The sequence below is a fragment of the Neovison vison genome, chromosome 2 (genome assembly GCF_020171115.1).
Source record: "Neovison vison isolate M4711 chromosome 2, ASM_NN_V1, whole genome shotgun sequence".
In the NCBI taxonomy this organism is placed as follows: Eukaryota; Metazoa; Chordata; class Mammalia; order Carnivora; family Mustelidae; genus Neogale; species Neogale vison.
The window spans coordinates 205,767,673-205,787,252 of NC_058092.1; the positions used below are offsets into that span (position 1 = coordinate 205,767,673).

The 19,580-nt window shown below is 40.0% G+C and overlaps 1 protein-coding gene across 9 annotated transcripts in view; it reads right to left on the bottom strand.

Annotated features, from left to right (window-relative positions):
- The window catches only part of CPEB3 (cytoplasmic polyadenylation element binding protein 3), a 190,517-nt gene that overhangs the window by 47,323 nt on the left and 123,614 nt on the right, over positions 1-19,580 (bottom strand). The gene's annotated exons all lie outside the window — the stretch shown is intronic.

Below are 19,580 nucleotides of genomic sequence, written 5' to 3' on the forward strand. Positions count from 1 at the left end.
AAAAACAAAAGGACAGAGAGAGAAATCAGTATGTTAAACTCAAAGTACCAAATAAAAATTTACCCGCTGTTTCACTTTGGCAAGTTCTTACTAAAATCCAAAAACTTGAAATGGAACACAAGGAAGTAATAGTCACTGAGACTTTCATATGCTAAGAATTGGGTTAGGTACGCGTAGACATTATCTTGCTTAATTCTCATAAGTACTCAGGGGAGCAAGTGCAGAGCTCCTCTATGGAATTTCCATGAAATACAAACATACCTCATTTTATTGTCCTTCACGTTATTATGCTTTGCAGACACAGCATTTTTTTTTTTTTTTTTTTTTAACAAATTGAAAGCCTGTGGCAACCCTACATCAGGTAAATCTTTTGGAACCATTTTTTTTTTTTTTTAAGATTTTGTTTATTCATTTGACAGGCAGAGATTACAAGTAGGCAGAGAGGCAGGCAGAGAGAGAGAGGAGGAAGCAGGCTCCCCATTGAGCAGAGAGCCCGACGTGGGGCTCGATCCCAGGACCCTGGGATCATGACCTGAGCTGAAGGCAGAGGCTTTAACCCACTTAGCCACCCAGGTGCCCCTGGAACCATTTTTCCAATAGCATTTTCTTACTGTGTGTCACTCTGTCACATTTTGGCAATTCTCACAGTATTTCAAACTTTTTCATCATGATTATTATATTAGTCATGGTGATCTGTGATTAGGGCTTTTTGAGATTACTATTGTGATTGTCCTGGGGAGCCATGAACTGGGCCCACATAAGAAAGTGAACTTCAGGCGCCTGGGTGGCTCAGTGGGTTAAGCCGCTGCCTTCGGCTCAGGTCATGATCTCAGGGTCCTGGGATCGAGTCCCGCATCGGGCTCTCTGCTCGGCAGGGAGCCTGCTTCCTCCTCTCTCTCTCTGCCTACTTGTAATCTCTCTCTCTGTCAAATAAATAAATAAAATCTTTAAAAAAAAAAAAAGAAAGTGAACTTCATAGATACTGTGTGTGTTCTGACTGTTCCAGTGACCAGCTATTCCACTGTCTCTCTCCCTCTCCATGGCCTCCCTATTTCCTAAGACACACCATATTGAAAATAGGCCAATTAATAACTCGACAATGGCCTCTAACTGTTCAAGGAAGAGTCACGTTTCTCACTTGAAATCAACAGCTAGGAATGATCAAGCATAGTGCAGAAGACATGCTGAAAGCTGAGAGAGGCTGAAGGCAAGGCCTCTTGAGCCAGTTACTCAAGTTGCAAATGTAAAGGAAAAGTTCTTGAAGGAAATTAAAAGTGCTACTCCAGTGAACACATGAGTGATAAGAAAGCAAAACAGCTTATGGCTGATATGAAAAAAGTTCTAGTGGTCTAGATAGACCAAACGAGCCACAAAATTCCCTTCAACCAAAGCCTAACCCAGAGCAAGGCCTTGACTCTCTGCAATTCTATGAAGGAATGAAGAGAGGTGAGGAAGCTGAAGAAGAAAAGCTGGGAGCTTGCAGAAGCTGATTCATGAAATTTAAAGAAAGAAGCCATCTCCGTGACATAAAAGTGCAAAGTAAAGCAGCAAGTGCTGTAAAGGATATCCAGCTGTAGTAGGATATCCAGAAGATCTTCTTAAGGTAATTAATGAAGGTGCTTGCAGAAACAGCAGCTTTTTCAATGTAGATGAAACAGCTTTCTATTGGAACAAGATGCCATCTAGGACTTTAACAGCTAAAGAGGAGAAGTCAGTGCCAACCTTCAAAGCTTCTAAGGGCAGGTTCACTCTCTTATTAGGTATTAATACAGCTGGTGACTTTATGTTGAAGCCAATGCTCACTGACCATTCTGAAAATCCCATAGTCCTTAAGAATTACGATAGATTTACTTTGTGCACTATAAATGGAACAATAAAGCCTAGATTATAGCACATCTGTTTACAAGATAGTTTATTGATGATTTTAGGTCCACTATTGACCTACTGCTCAGGAAAATAGATTGCTTTCGAAATATTATTGCTCATTACAATGTACTAGGTCACCCAAAAGCACGGATGGAGATGTACAATGAAATGAATGTTGTTTTCATGCCTGCTAACACAATGTCCATTCTGGAGCCCACGGATCAAGGAGCCATTTCAACCTTCAGGTTTTACTATTATTTTTTAAAGTTTATTTACTTATTTTAGTAGAGATCTCACACCCCAAGATCAAGAGTCACAGGTACCTCCAACTGAAACAACTAGGCACCCCAGTCTTAGTATTTAAGAAATACATTTCATAAGACAATAGCTACCAGAGATTCCTCTGATGGATCTGGGCAAAGTAAACTGAAAACCTTTTGAAAAAGATCTACCATTCTAGATGTCATTAAGAACAATCATGATCATGAGAAAAGGTCAAAATATCACCATGACAGGAGTTTAGAAGAAGTTGATTCCAACTTAAGGATGACTTTGAGGGGTTCAAGACTTAAGTGCAGATGTGGTAGAAATAGCAAGGGATAAGTCAAGCAGAGAGAGTCAATTATCATATGGTTTCACTTATTTGTGGAGCATAACAAATAGCATGGAGGACAAGGGGCGTTAGAGAGGAGTAGGGAATTTGGGTAAATTGGAAGGGGAGGTGAACCATGAGAGACTATGGACTCTGAAAAACAGTCTGAGGGGTTTGAAGTGGCAGGGGGTGGGAGGTTGGGGTACCAGGTGGTGGGTATTATAGAGGGCACGGCTTGCATGGAGCACTGGGTGTGGTGAAAAAATAATGAATACTGTTTTTCTGAAAATAAATAAATTGGAAAAAAAAAAGAAATAGCAAGGGAACTAGAATAAGTATATTTTAAATGAAGATGTAACTGAATGGCTGCAATCTCAGCCAGTTTTAATGACAAAACTTTAACAGATGAGGTGTTGTTTCTCACAGATGACCAAAGAAATGGTTTCTTGAGAGGCAATCTATTTCCAATGAAGATGCTAGGAAGATTGTTGAAATAACAAAAGATTTAGAATATTACATAAACTTGGCTGATAAAGCAGAGGCAGAGTTTGAAAGGATTGACCCCAATTTTGAAAGAAGTTCTACTGTGGGTAAAATGCTATCAAACAGCATCATATGGTACAGGGAAATCATTTGTGAAAGGAGTCAAGTAATGTGGCAAAGTTAATTGTTGTCTTACTTTAAGAAATTATCACCTCCATCCCAAACTTCAGCAATCCCCACCCTGATCTGCCCACAGCCATGAACACTGAGACAAGATTCTCCACCAACAAAAAGATTACAACTCACCAAAAGCTTAGATAATGGTTAGTATATTTTAGCAATAAAGTAACTTTTAATTAAAGTATGTACAGTTTTTTAGATATAATGCAATTGCACACTTAATAGACTACAGTATGGTGTAAACATAACTTTTTAAAAAAGATTTTATTTATTTATTTAACAGAGAGAGAGAGATCACAAGTAGGCAGAGCGGCAGGCAGAGACATAGGGGGAAGCAGGCTCCTGTTGAGCAGAGAACCCGATGCGGGGCTCGATCCCTGGACCCTAAGATCATGACCTGAGCCGAAGGCAGAGTCTTAACCCACTGAGCCACCCAGGTGCCCCAGTAAACATAACTTTTATATGCACTGGGAAACTAAAAATTTGGTTTGATTCACTTTATTGAAATATTTGCTTTATTTGGTGGTATAGAACTGAACCCACATTATCTCCATGACATGCATATAAATCTGGTCATCATGAGAGCAGGCAGATTCATCATTGGCCTGAGCCACAACCACCAGCCAAAAACCCAGCATCATCTGTCCCCCAAACTCTGTCAAGCTTTAGGCTTGACACATGCTACAACTTGGATGCATCTTGAAAATATTACGCTAAGTGAAAGAAGCCAGGCACAAATATTGTATGATACCATATATATAAAATGCCAAGAACAGGCAAATCTATAGAGACAAAAAATAGATTGTTACTTCTGATGATGATGCTTGCTTTCTCCAAGGATACTCTCCTAACTCATGGAAAAGTATACAACTGATAAACATGGATACTAGCTGCAGAATTTCCAGAGAGATGGCTAGCTTTGCTCATTTCGATTCAGTAAGATTTATTGAGCAACTGTTACAAGTGGGACACACTCTATGGATTATGAGAAAATGGAGATGGAGGCGAGTACTTCCTACTAAATAGACATTTAAACGATTAACTATTTGCTACAAAGCTGAATCAGATACATGGAGACGAAGTGCCTTGGTAGCACAGAGAAGCAAGGACTTTGACTTGAGAGAATGTCACGTCAACAGATATTCAAGGGACTAATTCTGGCTTCTGCTGCTATACCAGGATTCATGTATGGCAGCTGGGCAAAGACCCATCATGAGCTAGTCTAAGTTTCACTACTCAACTATTCAACTCCTCTGCAACCCCTCTAGCTTTGCTCAGTCTCTCAGCTGTCACTTCCATTCCCAGTCCTACTACTGACCTCAAAAAAACCACCAATAACCACTACCTGACACATCAAGAGTGGCCAATCCAAAAGGCAGAAGTCAATGCACGGGGACAACACCAAGCCCACAGAAGTGGGTATGCAGATACAACAGGGAGGTTGCCTACATGGGCGGGGGGTGCCCAGAGCTATTTTCTGGGCTCTGTTCCTAGGCTCGATGGGTCAAAAGATTCAGCAGGTGGCTAGGCAAGAAAAATAAAACCTAACAGCAAAACTAGAAAAAATTTCTTTCTTCATATCTTCGTTTTCTTCATATCTTTTCTTCATTTCTTCATATCTTCTTCATTTCTTCATATCTTCGTTTTACTTCATATCTTCGTTTTACTGGAAACAGTATCAAACAATCACCAAGCCCCAAGGAATCTATTAAAAATTCAGCATTTTCATTTAATGTGAGAACATTAATTCCACTTGCCAAAGTGAATATTAGAGATGAGTGAGTTAAAACATGCAACTCATAAAGAGGAGGTCTCAGCATGTCCTCTCAAACCTCCTGCCTCACCCTGTTAAACACTGGTACAGATGGCCCACAAAGGTCCTAGAGGCACACTGAATATCTTGTTCTTGAAGAGGACCCCATCTGTGTACATTATGCACAGATCCATCTAAAAAGCCTGGGATGGGAAGTCTGGGTTGCTCAGTTGGTTGAGCATCCGACTCAATCTGGTCTTGTGTCTTGATCTCAGGGTCATGAGTTCAGGTCCCAGGCTAAGCTCCATGCTGGCCATGGAGCCTACTTAAAAAACAAACAAACAAACAAACAAACAAAACTGCCTGGGAATGAGGCATGCTCACTGAGCCGGTGATATCTCTAGCTCCTTGCCACCAGAAGGCCACCAGACTGACTACATTTTTCCGGCACATTGTTGCCTACCCTCTGATACCTTCCACGTCAATTCCTGCACTGAGCTCAACCTGTGCGTCAGAAGAGGAGAGTATCTCCCCACAGGAGCTGAGTAGCTACCACAAAGACATGTAGATCTTCAATCAGGCCTCTCTCACAGCCATAAATGTTAACATGAGCAGTATACAGAGTAAAAACAATGGGAGTCAGAAGTAAAAGCTTGCTACCAATACTATTATCAAGAAAAATATCCATAAACAACAACTTCTCCTTTCCCAAGGAATGGCTCATAATACCTTACCAATTCCTTCAGGATAACTCTTTTACAACAAATAATCTTTTATAATAAATCATTTCTACTCCCTGATCAGCAAGCTGTCACTCTCAGTAATGACAATATTCTCCTAGCATTACAGATAAGGGGTGTGACTCCACGTCAACAATTTCCTTCAAACCTACTTCACACCTCAGGCCTTCCAACCAAAACAAAATTCACCAGAGACACCCAAAATCATTATAAATGGAACAACTTTATTGTATCTTCACCTACTAAAAACACCTTCTGACACCTCAAGATCAACCAAACCCAGATGACAACAGAAAGAGTATTTAAAAACAAATCAGGAAGGAAGAATCCTTCAAATATATTTCCCTTTTGATCTTCAGAAATTTAAGGTCAAATTAAAGTACAAAAAGAGTCCTTCTAGAATAACAAGGTCAATGTGAGATGAAAATGTAAATTAATTATTTACTAAAAGGCAAATTCCACATGGTACTTTGAAAAGAGTTCTGGACTAGGAGTCAGAAGGTCTAGATTTGGATCCAAGCTCTAACATTTCGCTATGTCTAACATCTAGCTATGTGTAACAATAGCTAACATTTTCTGAGCATCTATCTACTGGGTCCCAGGCACCATTCTAAGCGCTTCCATTCACACCCTCTAAAGTAGGCACTATGTTTAGTTGTTTCACAGTTAAAGAAATCACATAGAGTGATTAAGCAACTTACTCAAGGTAACCCAACAAGTGGTGGAACCATGAATTTGAATATTAACTTAAAGTTTCTGAGTCTTGTCTCTTTTCTCTGTGAAATGAAAAAAGAATTTGTCTTGATTAACTTACAGAGGGGTAGGTTATGAAATAACACATGTAAAGGTGCTTTGTAAACTAAATATTGTGCAAGTGTCAGTTTTTCTTTCTGCATTTCAGTTATTTGTGTGATGTCAAATGGAGTTTTACATAGTCTCACAAAAATTGGAGTTCGAATTAATGATATGTATTTTCTATGTGCATTTTCAAGTGTTTGGTGAATAAAGAACAGTAATCTAGATACTAAAGATAAACCTTAAATTTATTTAAATAATAGACTGAATATTATGGTAAACAAATAATAAAGTGACTGAATTTTTTTTTTCATATATAACTAGCCATCTCTACCAGGAAAGAGAAAGATCAGATGTGATATTATTTGATGATTCTAATACATTCTTTAAATAAATGCCTATTATTGAGGTACCTGGGTGGCTCAGTCAGCTGAACATCTGACTCTTGATTTTAGCTCAGGGTGGTGGTATTGAGCCCTGTGCTGGACTCCACACTTAGTGGGAAGTCTTCTTGGTACTCTACCCCTCCCCTTACTCTTGCATGGGCTTTCTCTCTCTCCAATAAATAAATTTATCTTCCAAAAAAAAAAAAAACAAATAGAAGCCTATCATACTTACAAATAGAGCTCCTCAAACTGCCACTATGAGGGCAGGTTCTTCTGTTAGTATCAAAGGCATATAAAAAAGCTTGACCAAAAAATTATCAGCTCGTTCTGTTCTCCCTTGCCCTCTGAGCCACTAAGAGACAACAGGATCATAAAACTCAGGTTTCACAAATGGTGACTTTGTTTCCCACATACCTAATGAGTCTGAGAGGGTTTCAGAGATGTGGTGAGCTATGGGAGGCCCTCAGCTCAGAACCAATCTGTGGGTGGAACTATGAGCTCTGGGGAAGCTACAGGAACTCTAACACGATCACCGTCACGACTCTGGGTTGGGCAGAATGGGTGGCAGGAAATTGTTTGCTTTCCCACTGGTGCCACATAGGTTGAGGGGGAAGGACTTTTAGACAAGCCTGGACTGACCACACTTCTCTGGGTAAAGAGGAACATGAAGGTGTGGGGTTGGAGGGACTTAATTGGGATAATTCCATTTTATTTGGCCAGGTTTTTACAGGGTAAATTTAATTAAAAATTTTTTTCCTCTTAATACCTGAGAACACATTAAATATAACAACCTCCAAAATGTTCTTGGCTACCTGTCAAAAACAACGTTTCCTGAGCTCTTAAATACATAATTTTTCATGTTAGATTTTTTTTATACTTGATCCCTAGTACAAGTAACCATCACCACCAACTTCACCACCACAAACACCAGTTACAAAGTGCTTACAGTGTGCCAGGCACTTTGCTAATAATAAATACTTTACATCTGCAATCTCTTATCATCCTCACAGTAATTCTATGAGGCAAATACAGTTGTTATTCCCATTTCACAGATGAGGAAACTGAAACTCCAGGGGTTAAGGGACACCTCAAACTAAAACCCAGGTCTGCTTACAGAGCCCTCATTCTTCATCTATTCACTTATACTGTCTTGCCTAAAAATGATGAGGCAAGAATATCATCATCATTAGCAAATGAGACTGGCTTGTTTATTATTTATGGTTATTTTTGTGACTGTGATCATTTCACAGTGTTAAGTAGCAGAAAGTGGTCACCTATGCTTTAGTACTACAATTTAAGGTCTATGCAGATATATTTGCTCTAAAGTCCACAGACATATATTAAGAAGAATTGAAATGATGAATTTCAAAATCATCAGGAGAAGTTTAGATTTAGTTTTATTTAGTCAATCAAAATGTTATATTTAGTAAAGATGCTTACTGGCTTTCAATGTATGTCTAAGTTATGTATTTATGTATTTATTTTTTAAAGATTGTATTTATTTGTTATTTGAGAGAGAAAGTGAGAGGAGGGAAAGAGAGAAAATCTGAAACAGACATAAGGCTCAATCCCACTGAGCCTAAACCAAGAATCGGACACTCAAGCAACTGAGCCACCTACGCGCCCCATAAGTTATCTATTTAGAAAAAGGCACTTGAGGGAGCAAAAAAGCAGGAATCTCACTAAATTAAATAAGATTTTAATAAAATGAATATCATCATCACAGTAATAATTGACTGAAGCAAGAGTCATCAATGAATTCTAAAACCATTGGGTGAATTTGGGAAGGGGATACAAGATATTTAATATACTCTTATTAAAGTATCACTTCATAGATTAGTCAGTATTTAAAAAGGGAGAAAGAGGCATTTTTAAAATGGAGAAATCTGGCAGACAACAGTTTAAGCAAATGATCACACTTAACATCACCAACAATGGGGTAAATTGACTTAATGTGCCTCCTGTACTATGTCCTTCTCAGTGCAACAGATCATCTGCATACTATTCCTGCTAACGTGTTTTACCTGAATCTCATTATGAGGAAACAATCAGATTATTCCAAATTAAGTGATATTCTATAAAACCTCTGAAATACACCTATCAAATGATACAAAAGATTAAAAAGCCTAGGAAACTGTCTAAATTAAAGGACAGTAGAGAGATATGATAACCAAGTGTAAGACTATATTGGGCTGGAGGCACCGGGGTGGCTCAGTGGGTTAAGCCTCTGCCTTCGGCTTGGGTCATGATCCCAGGGTCCTGGGATCAAGCCCCACACTGGGTTCTCCACTCAGCGGGGGGGCCTGCTTCACCCTCTCTCTCTCTGCCTGCTTCTCTACTTGCGATCGCTCTTTCTCTCTGTCAAATAAATAAATAAAATCTAAAAAAAAAAGACTATATTGGGATGTTAAGGCTACCTGTTTAGATCTTGAATTAAAACAAACAAACAAACAGGGGCACCTGGGTGGCTCAGTGGGTTAAAGCCTCTGCCTTCGGCTCAGGTCATGATCCCAGAGTCCTGGGATCGAGCCCCGCATCGGGCTCTCTGCTCAGCAGGGAGCCTGCTTCCCTCTCTCTCTCTCTCTGTCTGCCTCTCTGCCTATTTGTGATCTCTGTCTGTCAAATAAATAAATAAAATCTTTAAAAAAAAAAACCAGCTCTAAAGGATATTACTAGAACAATCTGGATATTTCTTGTTCGTAGGAGACATCCAGAAGCACTTAGGAGTGAAGGGCCCTTACTTCTACAACTTACTTGCAAATGATAATCACACACACACCCACACACACTCACACACACACAGGAAAAAGAAGAGAAAAGAAAATGTGGCAAAATGCTGACAACTGGTGAATCTAGAAAAAGGTTATATAGGTGTTTGTTGCATTTATTCTAATAGATTTTTTGTAGGTTTGAATTGTTTCTTTCAATTTTTGTTTAAATCCCAGTCAACATGTAGTGTAATATAGGTTTCAGGAGTAGAATTGAGTGATTCATCACTTACATATAACACTTAGTGCTCATCAAACAAGTGTGCTCCTTAATGCCCATCAGCCTTTAAGCCCATCCCTCCATTCTCCTCCCCTCCATCAACCTTCAGTTTTTTCTCTACTGTTTAAGTGCCTTTTATGGTTTGCTTCCCTCTTTTTTTTCCCTTCCCATATGTTTGCCTGTTATGTTTGTTATATTCCTCATACGAGTGAAGTCACATGGCATTTGCCTTTGTCTGACTGACTTATTTTGCTTAGCATAATGTACTCTAGCTTCAACCATATTGTCACAAATGTCGAGTTCATTCTTTTTTATGGCTGAGTAACATTCCATTGGTACATCTGCCACATCTTTATCCATTCGTCATCAGTCGATGGACATTTGGGCTCTTCTCATAGTTTGGCTATTGTTGATAATGCTACTATAAACACATGAAAGGGTGCATGTACCCTTTCAAATTTGTATTTTTTTATCCTTTGGGTGAATACCTAACAGTGCAACTACTGGGTCATAGGGTAGTTCTCTTTTTAACTTTTTGAGGAACCTCCATACTGTTTCCCAGAGTGGCCTTATCAGCTTGCATTCCCATCAATAGTGTAAGAGGGTTCCCCTTTCTCTGCATCCTCACCAACATCTGTTGTTTCCTGTGTTGTTAATTGTAGCCATTCTGACCGGTGTGAGGTAGTATTTCATCATGATTTTGATATGTATTTCTGTAGATTTTAAATATTTGAAAATAAAAATTTGTTGGGAAAAAAACCACAAGGTCTTTCTGGGGAAGAGAGTAATATATTCTCCCCTTCTCTCAAGGACTGGTTGGTATTTTTAAAAAGCTTTATTTATTTATTTGACAGAGAGAGACACAGTGAGAGAGGGAACACAAGCAGGGGGAGTGGGAGAGAGAGAAGCAGAGTCTCTCAGCACCCACTGAGCAGCGAGCCTGATGTGAGGCTTGATCCCAGGACTCTGGGATCATAATCTGAGCCAAAGGCAGATGCTTAATGACAAAGCCACCCAGGGGCCCCGTTTAGTATTTTTCAAAGACCCAATAGTTCTTAAAATCAACTAATGCTCTTAGTGATTTAGATGTTTCAAGTATCAACTACAATGGGAAAACAATTCCGGCTTGTAGGGCTATGCCCCAAACCACTGCTACATGCATAGACCAGTAGCTGGCCAAGGGATAGTCAGTTTCTGATTAAGTGAGATAATCCCCAGAAGGAAAAATCCAGGGTCTGGACACACACAGAAAGAGAGAGAGAGACAGAGAGACAGAGACAGACAGAGAGAGAGCACGCTCTCCTTGCACAGAATCCAGCCTCCCTGATTTCCTGTGACCTTCCTAGACAGAACTGAAGGGCACCTCCCCAGCCAGAGCTGCCTGAGTTCAAACACTTTTTGGCACAGAGGCTGTTCCAAACATTCTCACTAACCTTGGCTCTTGTGTCAGAGGACTTACCTGGTTTGCCTCAGGAGTCTTTGTCTTTGGATTCAATTCAATAGAACCAAAAATATTTATGAGGGACAGGGCATGAAGCTAAGCAATGAAGCTACAAAGATGAAGCAGCCAAGTCCCAGAAAAATCCAACCTATAAATAAATGACTAAGGGACACGATGAAAAGAGTTGTGTTGGGAGTGTGTCCTACAGAACACTGGTGAACGACAAAGAGCAAAGGTGTCCAAACATCTGCAAAAGCCATAGAACAAAGGCCATATATGAGCAGGGCAATAATTAGTCTTCCAGGAAGAAAGGAGATTCCAAGTTCAGGAAAGAGGGCAGGCCCAGGTACAGAAGGTCAGTCAAAGGTTTGGCTCACTTGGAAAGGAGACTAGAGTTCATTAGTTAGAGTATAGGATTGGGGGCAGTGGATGGGAAGAGCCGAAGCACCTCATCAATTTCCGGCCTCCTGCCTGGAGAACACCATAGTTCTCTGAACTGGATTCCCAATTCATTCATGAAAATAAGTGATTTCCAAAATTTACTGAACACTTACTATGTGCTCTAGGCACTACAGAAGAACACTAACATAAGCAAGACTTTGTTCTTAAGGAATTGGTAAGCTAGTACAAGAAAGTAATGAAGAGTAAGTACATATAGAACCGTAATCTAGGAAGAACACATTAAGTATCCCAATTGTTTTTTTTTTTTTTTTAAGTATTTGTAGAAACTGGACTTCACAGAAAGAAGACAGATCTTTCAGTGAAGAAGACATAGATAGAGAAATCAGGAAGTCTTTCTGAAGGCGATAGCAGATCTTAACGGCATGACTGAGTGAAAAAAAAAAAAAAATGGAGGCCATTCCAAGTGAAGGAATTAGCCTAAGATAATATGTAGAAATGGCTCTACAGATACTGCCCAAATCCATGGATTCCTGAACGTTTCCTGTGGGTTCAGAACTAAACATATTTCTTTGACTATATTCACTACATAGGGCTGAGGCTCAAACATTTTGGGCTAGCCTGTTTTGTGTTTTTTTTTACTGCACTAGTAACTGTTTCTTTGTGGACTTCTGGCTTGGCAGGCGGGGGTGGAGGAAGGTAGGAATGGACAAGAAAACAAGTCTGATGGGTAGAACCACCTCAGAGCTGAAAACTGGCAATCTACTTCCTGTGTTCTTAGTAAAGTCCTGTAATCCAGGGCAGTGACCTGGGGCATTTGGGCTTAAAACTTGCTCTGTTTATGTAACCTCACATTTCCTACATAAAGAGGTCCTTGTGAAATCAGCCAGTCTGTCAGTTCTAGTCACAGTCAGTTCTAATAAGCACCTGACCATGAAAACTGAGCTCAGACTGGGGGTGTGGGAGGAAACTGGTCAAACTAGTTGGGCAGTTTTATTATTACTGAGCATTACATTTTCATGGGGGGGCACTAATATTACTTAACACCTATTAAGCGTAAGTACTGTGTTGGTATGAATGTGCCCTATTTCCCATAATCCATTTAATAACCCAATGAGTAGTATTAACACAGATGAGTAAACTGACGTTCAGAGATTAAATGACTTGCTCAGTGTCACACACTAACTACTGCCCACGTCTGAGTCCACAAACACCCAGCTCTTGCCCTACTGGTTGTTATCTCCCTCATTCAGCATCACACAACTTTTAACCTAACAGACACTTCCATGCAGATGAAGCTTTGGTCCAAACTGCTTGTACAGTGCTTGAACTTTGACAATCTAGTTTCTCCTCCTTCCTGCACTTTAATACTCCTCTGATGAATTCCTGATGCTGCTGCCACAGGTTTTCTCTGTGCCACCATTTCTCCTTCACAACATGAAAGCCTTGACTAAAGCTATCCATCCTATTTTGAAAGACAACCCAAGTCTTTGTTCTCGGCTTTCAAAATTGTTCACCAGATCCTCTCATTTTCCCATTCCAAACCTTTTCAACTGATATATCCTCTCTTGGTCTCACTTGCTCATCCAATTCCTGTCAGCAAGTCCTGTCCCAATCTACACCCTCTATGAAAACACTCACCCTGCCTCAGCCTGTCAAATTTGCACCTTCCATTTCAGTTCCTGAGAGCTACTCTCTTCCAAAGAACATTCTCATCAGGGGTGGTTTTGATTTCTCTACACTATACAAGCATCTCCCCCACTCCCAGCACTTGGGTCTGGACATAGCATCAGGTACTGCTCTGACAGAGTACTGGGTATCTCCATTATGTGGCTGCTCAGGCCCTGTCCTGTTGCCGGCACCTTCCTCTGCCTACTCCTTTCTATACAGTCCCTCAAACAACACGTGCTCTGAAATCAAAGACTCGCTCTTACAGTTCAACTTCAATACAATGCAGAAGAGGTAGGTGTTTAATAAAACAGTTTAAACCGAGGGTGTGCTAAGCTTCTGAAAGCAATAATAGGTCAAAAAAGGACAAAACAAAACAAAAAGACCACTCCTGCTAGCCTGCAGTACAGTTTCCATGTTTTTATAAGAAAATCCTTCTGAGAAAGAAAATTTCAATCAATTAAAATACAGAATTCACTAAAGGGCATGAGTATTATAAGCCAGGATCTGCTTTAAAAAAGAAAAAAAAAGGCAAAGTACTACTCAAAAGCTTATAAACTGCAAAAGGTTAGGTACAGGCTAAAACCCTTGAGTTTCCCAACTTGGATCAGTTTATGTAACTCAGAAAGTAGAAAAGCTTGGAATCTGGGCCTAAAACAACAGACTTATTTCCATTCAAGTTATACTACAAGGGAAAAAAATGTGAAATTTGAAAACTTTCCTTTCCAGAGCCAGATTTAGATAAACTGAAGGAAAAAGAAACAGATGCCACGAATCCAGTCGATGCAGCTTCACAATGACCTATTTTTGTCCATTTAGAGTCCTCTTTCCTGTTCTTCAAACAGGATCCCTGTAGCTGGCTGCCTCAAAGTGAATCTGAAAGCCATGTGGCCTGGCTTGTGCCAGGTTCATAAACTACGCTGGTATTATATACCCTTCCACAATGACATGACCTTGGTCCCAAGGACCAGCAGCCAAGCTAGCCCGTCCAGCGCAGAAGAAATACATGATCACCCAAACAAACAGCCACTGAGAAGTACACCCTTCACCCAAGGTGGGTGGGAATCATCAGATCGAAAGGCATGAGTTATTCTTGCATAAACCTGCATGCCCGTTACTGTTCCTGTTCACCCGGCTGTGCACCTGAAACCTGTCCTCCCTCTCCCCCAGGGACAGCCAGAACTGAAACCGGCTGCTCAAGTGGGCTGAGACAACCTCATCCGCTCCACTGCCAGCATCACCAACTTCTGAATAAGATTTCAGAGCCATGTGGTCAATCTCCTGTCCAACATCTGCAGCTGGCTGCTCTCCTTACATCTGTCCCACAAGTCTCTGCCAACAGCAGTAGTGCAGCTGTACGGACTATCCAGGAGATGCCAGTTCTTTTCCCTGGCCCCCGCCCCACCACAAGAGCTCAGACAACTGGCAGTATCGAGAGCAGCTGCTTTTACAGAATGAGGGGAAGGTGGCTCAGGGTGGGCAGAGATTTTTCTGTAGCTCTAGTGATAGCAACTTTGGACACAGGCTAGTCTTCCAAGGAGGTCATGATAAACATACTTATCCTCATAAAAGCTTGTCATGCCCACCTTATCCTCCTAGTAATCACATTCACAGCCCCACGTTCAAGGAAGCAGAACTAATAAGCTGTTTCTTTACCAAGCAGCCAAAGATTCTCCGGCCACTGTCTTTAGGATGGCCCTATGTCACAGCTAGGAAGGTATTAAAAAATGAACTGGGCCAATCAGATTCCCTCTTTCTGGAATTTAAGAAATATGAAATATGAAAATAGTTTTCCCACTGGAAGCACAGTCAGAGACAAGCACACGGGCAGAGAAGAGCTGAGTCACAATAATGGTGGAATATTATGATGAAAAATTCACAGTTCCCACTGCTTGGATCCCTGCAGCCTGCCACTCCCTAGCATGATACCTCCATGATATCTGCTTCTACCACAGCTCCTACTTTGGGGGCTTTCCTTGTCACTTTTTACGACATCCCCAACTTGAGGTAGTACAAGAGAACCTCTGAACCTTGTAGTCAAAGAACTCAATTACAAAGCAGTGCACTCATGTCCAGAAATGGTATGGCATCACCCAAGAGCTATATGGGATGTAATCCCATGCTCATAGCTATAGCTAAAGGGCAGCTCAGACCCACAGCTTCATCCTAAACCAGATCTTGGAAATACCTCTGTTATGTCAGCGTGACTAACAGAACAGAAGAATTTAGGAAAAAGCCAAGGACTTAAAAACTTCTGTTTTTAAGCTGTGAAAGTGTCCCATGGGTCACACAACTGAAGTTATTAATTTTTATATAAAATCCAGTCTTGTAAATAACAACATAATCTATCAGATTTTATAGTTTAAACCAATATTCCTTTACCACAAATGATACACACTAGTCAAACAAATAAAAATAACTTCCTTTAGGGCACCTGGGTGGCTCAGTGGGTTAAGCCACTGCCTTCAGCTCAGGTCATGATCTCAGGGTCCTGGGATCGAGTCCCGCATCGGGCTCTCTGCTCAGCAGGGAGCCTGCTTCCTCCTCTCTCTCTCTGCCTGCCTCTCTGCCTACTTGTGATCTCTCTCTGTCAAATAAATAAATAAAATCTTTAAAAAAAAATAACTTCCTTTATAATTAATTCACCAGATAAAATAGCACAAACTCTTGATCAGTCAGGTCTAAGCCTCTCTGATAAAAACTATATGATCTTAGGAAAAGACAATTTACCTCTTCAAATCTCAGTTTAAAATAAATATTATATTAAAATGAGATGATCTTTATGGAACTTTCCAGCTTTAAAATGTGATAGACTTCTACTCTCTGAGCAAGTAGTGAACTCATCATTTGCAAAGATAAAATCCATTCATTTAACAAATATCTGAGGGCCAGCCACTGAGGCAGGTATGCAAGGTACTAGGTGTAGAACAGTGAACAAAACATAAAAACACTCTTATAAAACTTACATTCCAATCTAGAAAACAGAGAAACATGTCAGTTTTTCAGGTCATAGGCACTTTGAAGAAAAATAAAACGAGAATGAAAAAGAAATAAAATGAGTAAGAGGGTAAGAGGGACAAAGAGCAAGAGAATAGAGGGACTGCCATTTTAGATAAGGAGATCAGGAAAGGGCTCTCTGTTAAGGTAACAGTTGAGAAGAGTTCTGTCTAAGGGAAGAGATGAGCCGTCCACTCAGAAATCTGGGAAAAGAGTTTCAGACAGAAGGAAGTACTAAGGCCCTGAAGGGCCTGAGGAGACCTCAAGGAATAGCAAAGAAGTCAGTGTGGCCAGAGTGGGTAAGGGAGAGAATGATAGGAGATGAAGTCAATGAACACCAAAGATTCAACAGATGTGACCCAAGAGGAAAAATTTAAATGCTTCAAGTAGAAAATTCATACCAATGTGGTTTCTGGCTTTTGTGGGGGTCCATTACATTTCAGATCCACAGGCAAAAGGTAAGTCCACACTGCAATGTACCATCTATCTAACTTGGAACTAAGCAAAAATGGTGCTGCAGATGTCCAAATTAGCATAAACATCATAGAGAAAATTGCTTTGGGAAGCCATGTGATATCAAATCTGGACTCATCAAGAATTTCATTTCTTTTTACTCTAGTTAAGCTCCTGCCAATTTATTCTAAAGAGAATCCTATGAAAGAAAAAAAAAAACCCACATACAAGGATATATTAACAGGAAGGAACATCATTTATAATAGCCTAAATAACCAACAAGCCAGTAAATTAAGGTGTAATAACAGGTTAGGCAGACTCTTGAAAAATATGAAAAGTATATAGTAAATGGCAGGGAAGAAGGAGGATAGAAAACTGTATTTCTGCTATAATTATACCCTCCACAAAAAAGGATATATATGAATAGAGACTAGAAGGAAACAAAAAATGATGATGGCTGGTTCTGCTGGGGAGGCAGGATTATTCTTATTTATAAAATAATACTCATTCAGTGCAAACTTGATTTCTTTGTTCTGGTTTTCCTACTTCAATACAATACTAACATTGAGAATTAAGATAACAATAGAAATTCCTGTGATCATGTAGTTGACAAGAAGGCCACACTCATTTCTATTCCATGGCACTCTTTTTTTTTTTTTAAAAACATTTTATTTATTTTTTAACTAAAATTTTTTTTCTTAAGTAATCTCCACACTCAACATGGGGCTTGAATTCATGATCCTAAGATGAAGAGTCACACACTCTATTGGCTGAGCCAGGCACACATCCTTCATGGAGACCTTCTCAGTAACCCTACAATATCTGATGGTCCTGATACACTTTTTTGAACCTTCTTTCTTTAGCCTCCAAGGTCACAAATATGCTCCTAGTCCTTCACTCACCCACATCTCTACTGACATGTTCTCTTCTTCCTTTTAGTTCCTAACAACACTTACTTATTATTTGTCATTTTCTTCTCTCTCTTCTCTATAAAGACGACTCTCAAGAGATGTGGGTCTCCAGCTCCTGTCTCTTCTTTCAAACTACGTAACCACAATCTCAATGCCTATTAGTAATTTCCTCAGATCAGATATGAGGACACACCAAACTCGACATGTCTTTAATCAAACTGTCACATCATCAAATTTGTTTTCTCTCAATTGATTTCCCTACGTTCAACAGTACCATGACTCTCCCATTCAGTGGAAGTAATTTTAGCACAACCCTATCATCAAAGTCTACCATCATCATGATCTACTCGTTTAGAACTACTGTTCTATTACTGCCTCTGGTCTAGTAAAATCTCAATGCTAATATCTTAGGTCTTTGTGGTCCTTATTACTGCTTATAAACTGGATTACAGAAAATTCCTAAATAATTTTTCTAACTCTGGCTAAAACAACAAAATCAAGTAAAAAAACCTCAACCACCTCTCCCCTGCTTAAAAAAAAGCTACAATGATATCTAGGTACTATGAAAGTATTCTATACATTTTCTTATTTAATCCTAAGAAACCAGAATTAGACACTATATTGTTTCCATTTTGTAGATTAAAAAATAGAGATTTGGGAAAATAATCAGCTCAGGGATACAGATATGGTAAGTAGTGGAACAGTAAATCCAACCCAGACAGCTTGCTCCAGAGCCTTTATTCTTGATCACTGTTTACTTGGCCTTGGTGGTAGGCTTGGCCGTCAGGCTACCACATAATCCTGCCTTAATTAAGCCTGCTGCCCACCTCTGGGCCATCCTTACTCCAAAATGAGAATAGTAAAGTTATATATTTAAGAGCCTTGGGTTCTGAGGCCAGCCAGTTCAGGCTCAAATCCCAGCTCTACCATTTAATACATGACCATGGACAAATTGCCCTCTTCTAAATCTGTTTCTTCTTCTGTATAAAAATGGGAATACTAAAGGTGTCTATCTACCTTATGCAGTTGGGAAGAATAAATATGATTTAGAAAACAGTAACCCAATGCCTGGCTGATGGTAGCCCTTAGTAAAGGTTAGCCATCTTAATTATCATAACTCTAGCCTCCTGCAATTTCTGCCTATTCTTTTCCTGCTCAGTTTTGAAGATCAAGGTCTTGCATAGCCCACAGCAATCTGTTCCTCTTCTGCCTGCACAGAATATTTTTTGCTCACTTGTCATTAAGCATAAGTTGATCTGTATTTTAATAAAAATAACAGTATCATTCAGAATATCTACTGTATGCAGGGATTGCTTTAATCACCCCACATGAACTTACGTACTTGTTTTAATCCTCATCATGACCTTCTGAAGTAGGTACTATCATGATTCTTCTTCTGCAGATGATGAAACGAAGGCACAGTAAGGTTAAACAATAAGCCCAAGGTCATACAATAGGTGGAGGAGCTCAGCAAGTCTAGTTCCAGAACCCATGCTCTTTACCATTACTTAGCATTTCACATCTGTTATTTTCCAGGTCTCCTCCAAGAACTGCAAACTGCAACCTTCTCAAAAACAAGAATGGTAAGCTTCTCTAGATCCCCCAAAAGGCCAAAAATGGACTCTTTAACAGATGGACAAGGAACAAACATTGGATGGATTGATATTCCCAATGCTGCATCATCACTTGCATCAGGACCTCAGCCTTCTGCATTTATTCTGTTCTCTCACCATCCTTTTTCAATAGCTATCTTAAATTACCTGCACCCAAGCTATTTTTAAAATTTATTTATTTATTTATTTGACAGAGAGAGAGAGAGACAGAGAGTGTGTGCACAAGCACGATGAGTGCACATAGAGGGAGAGGAAGACGCAGGCTCCCCACTGAGCAGGGAGCCCGATGTGGGGCTGGATCCCAGGACCCCAGGA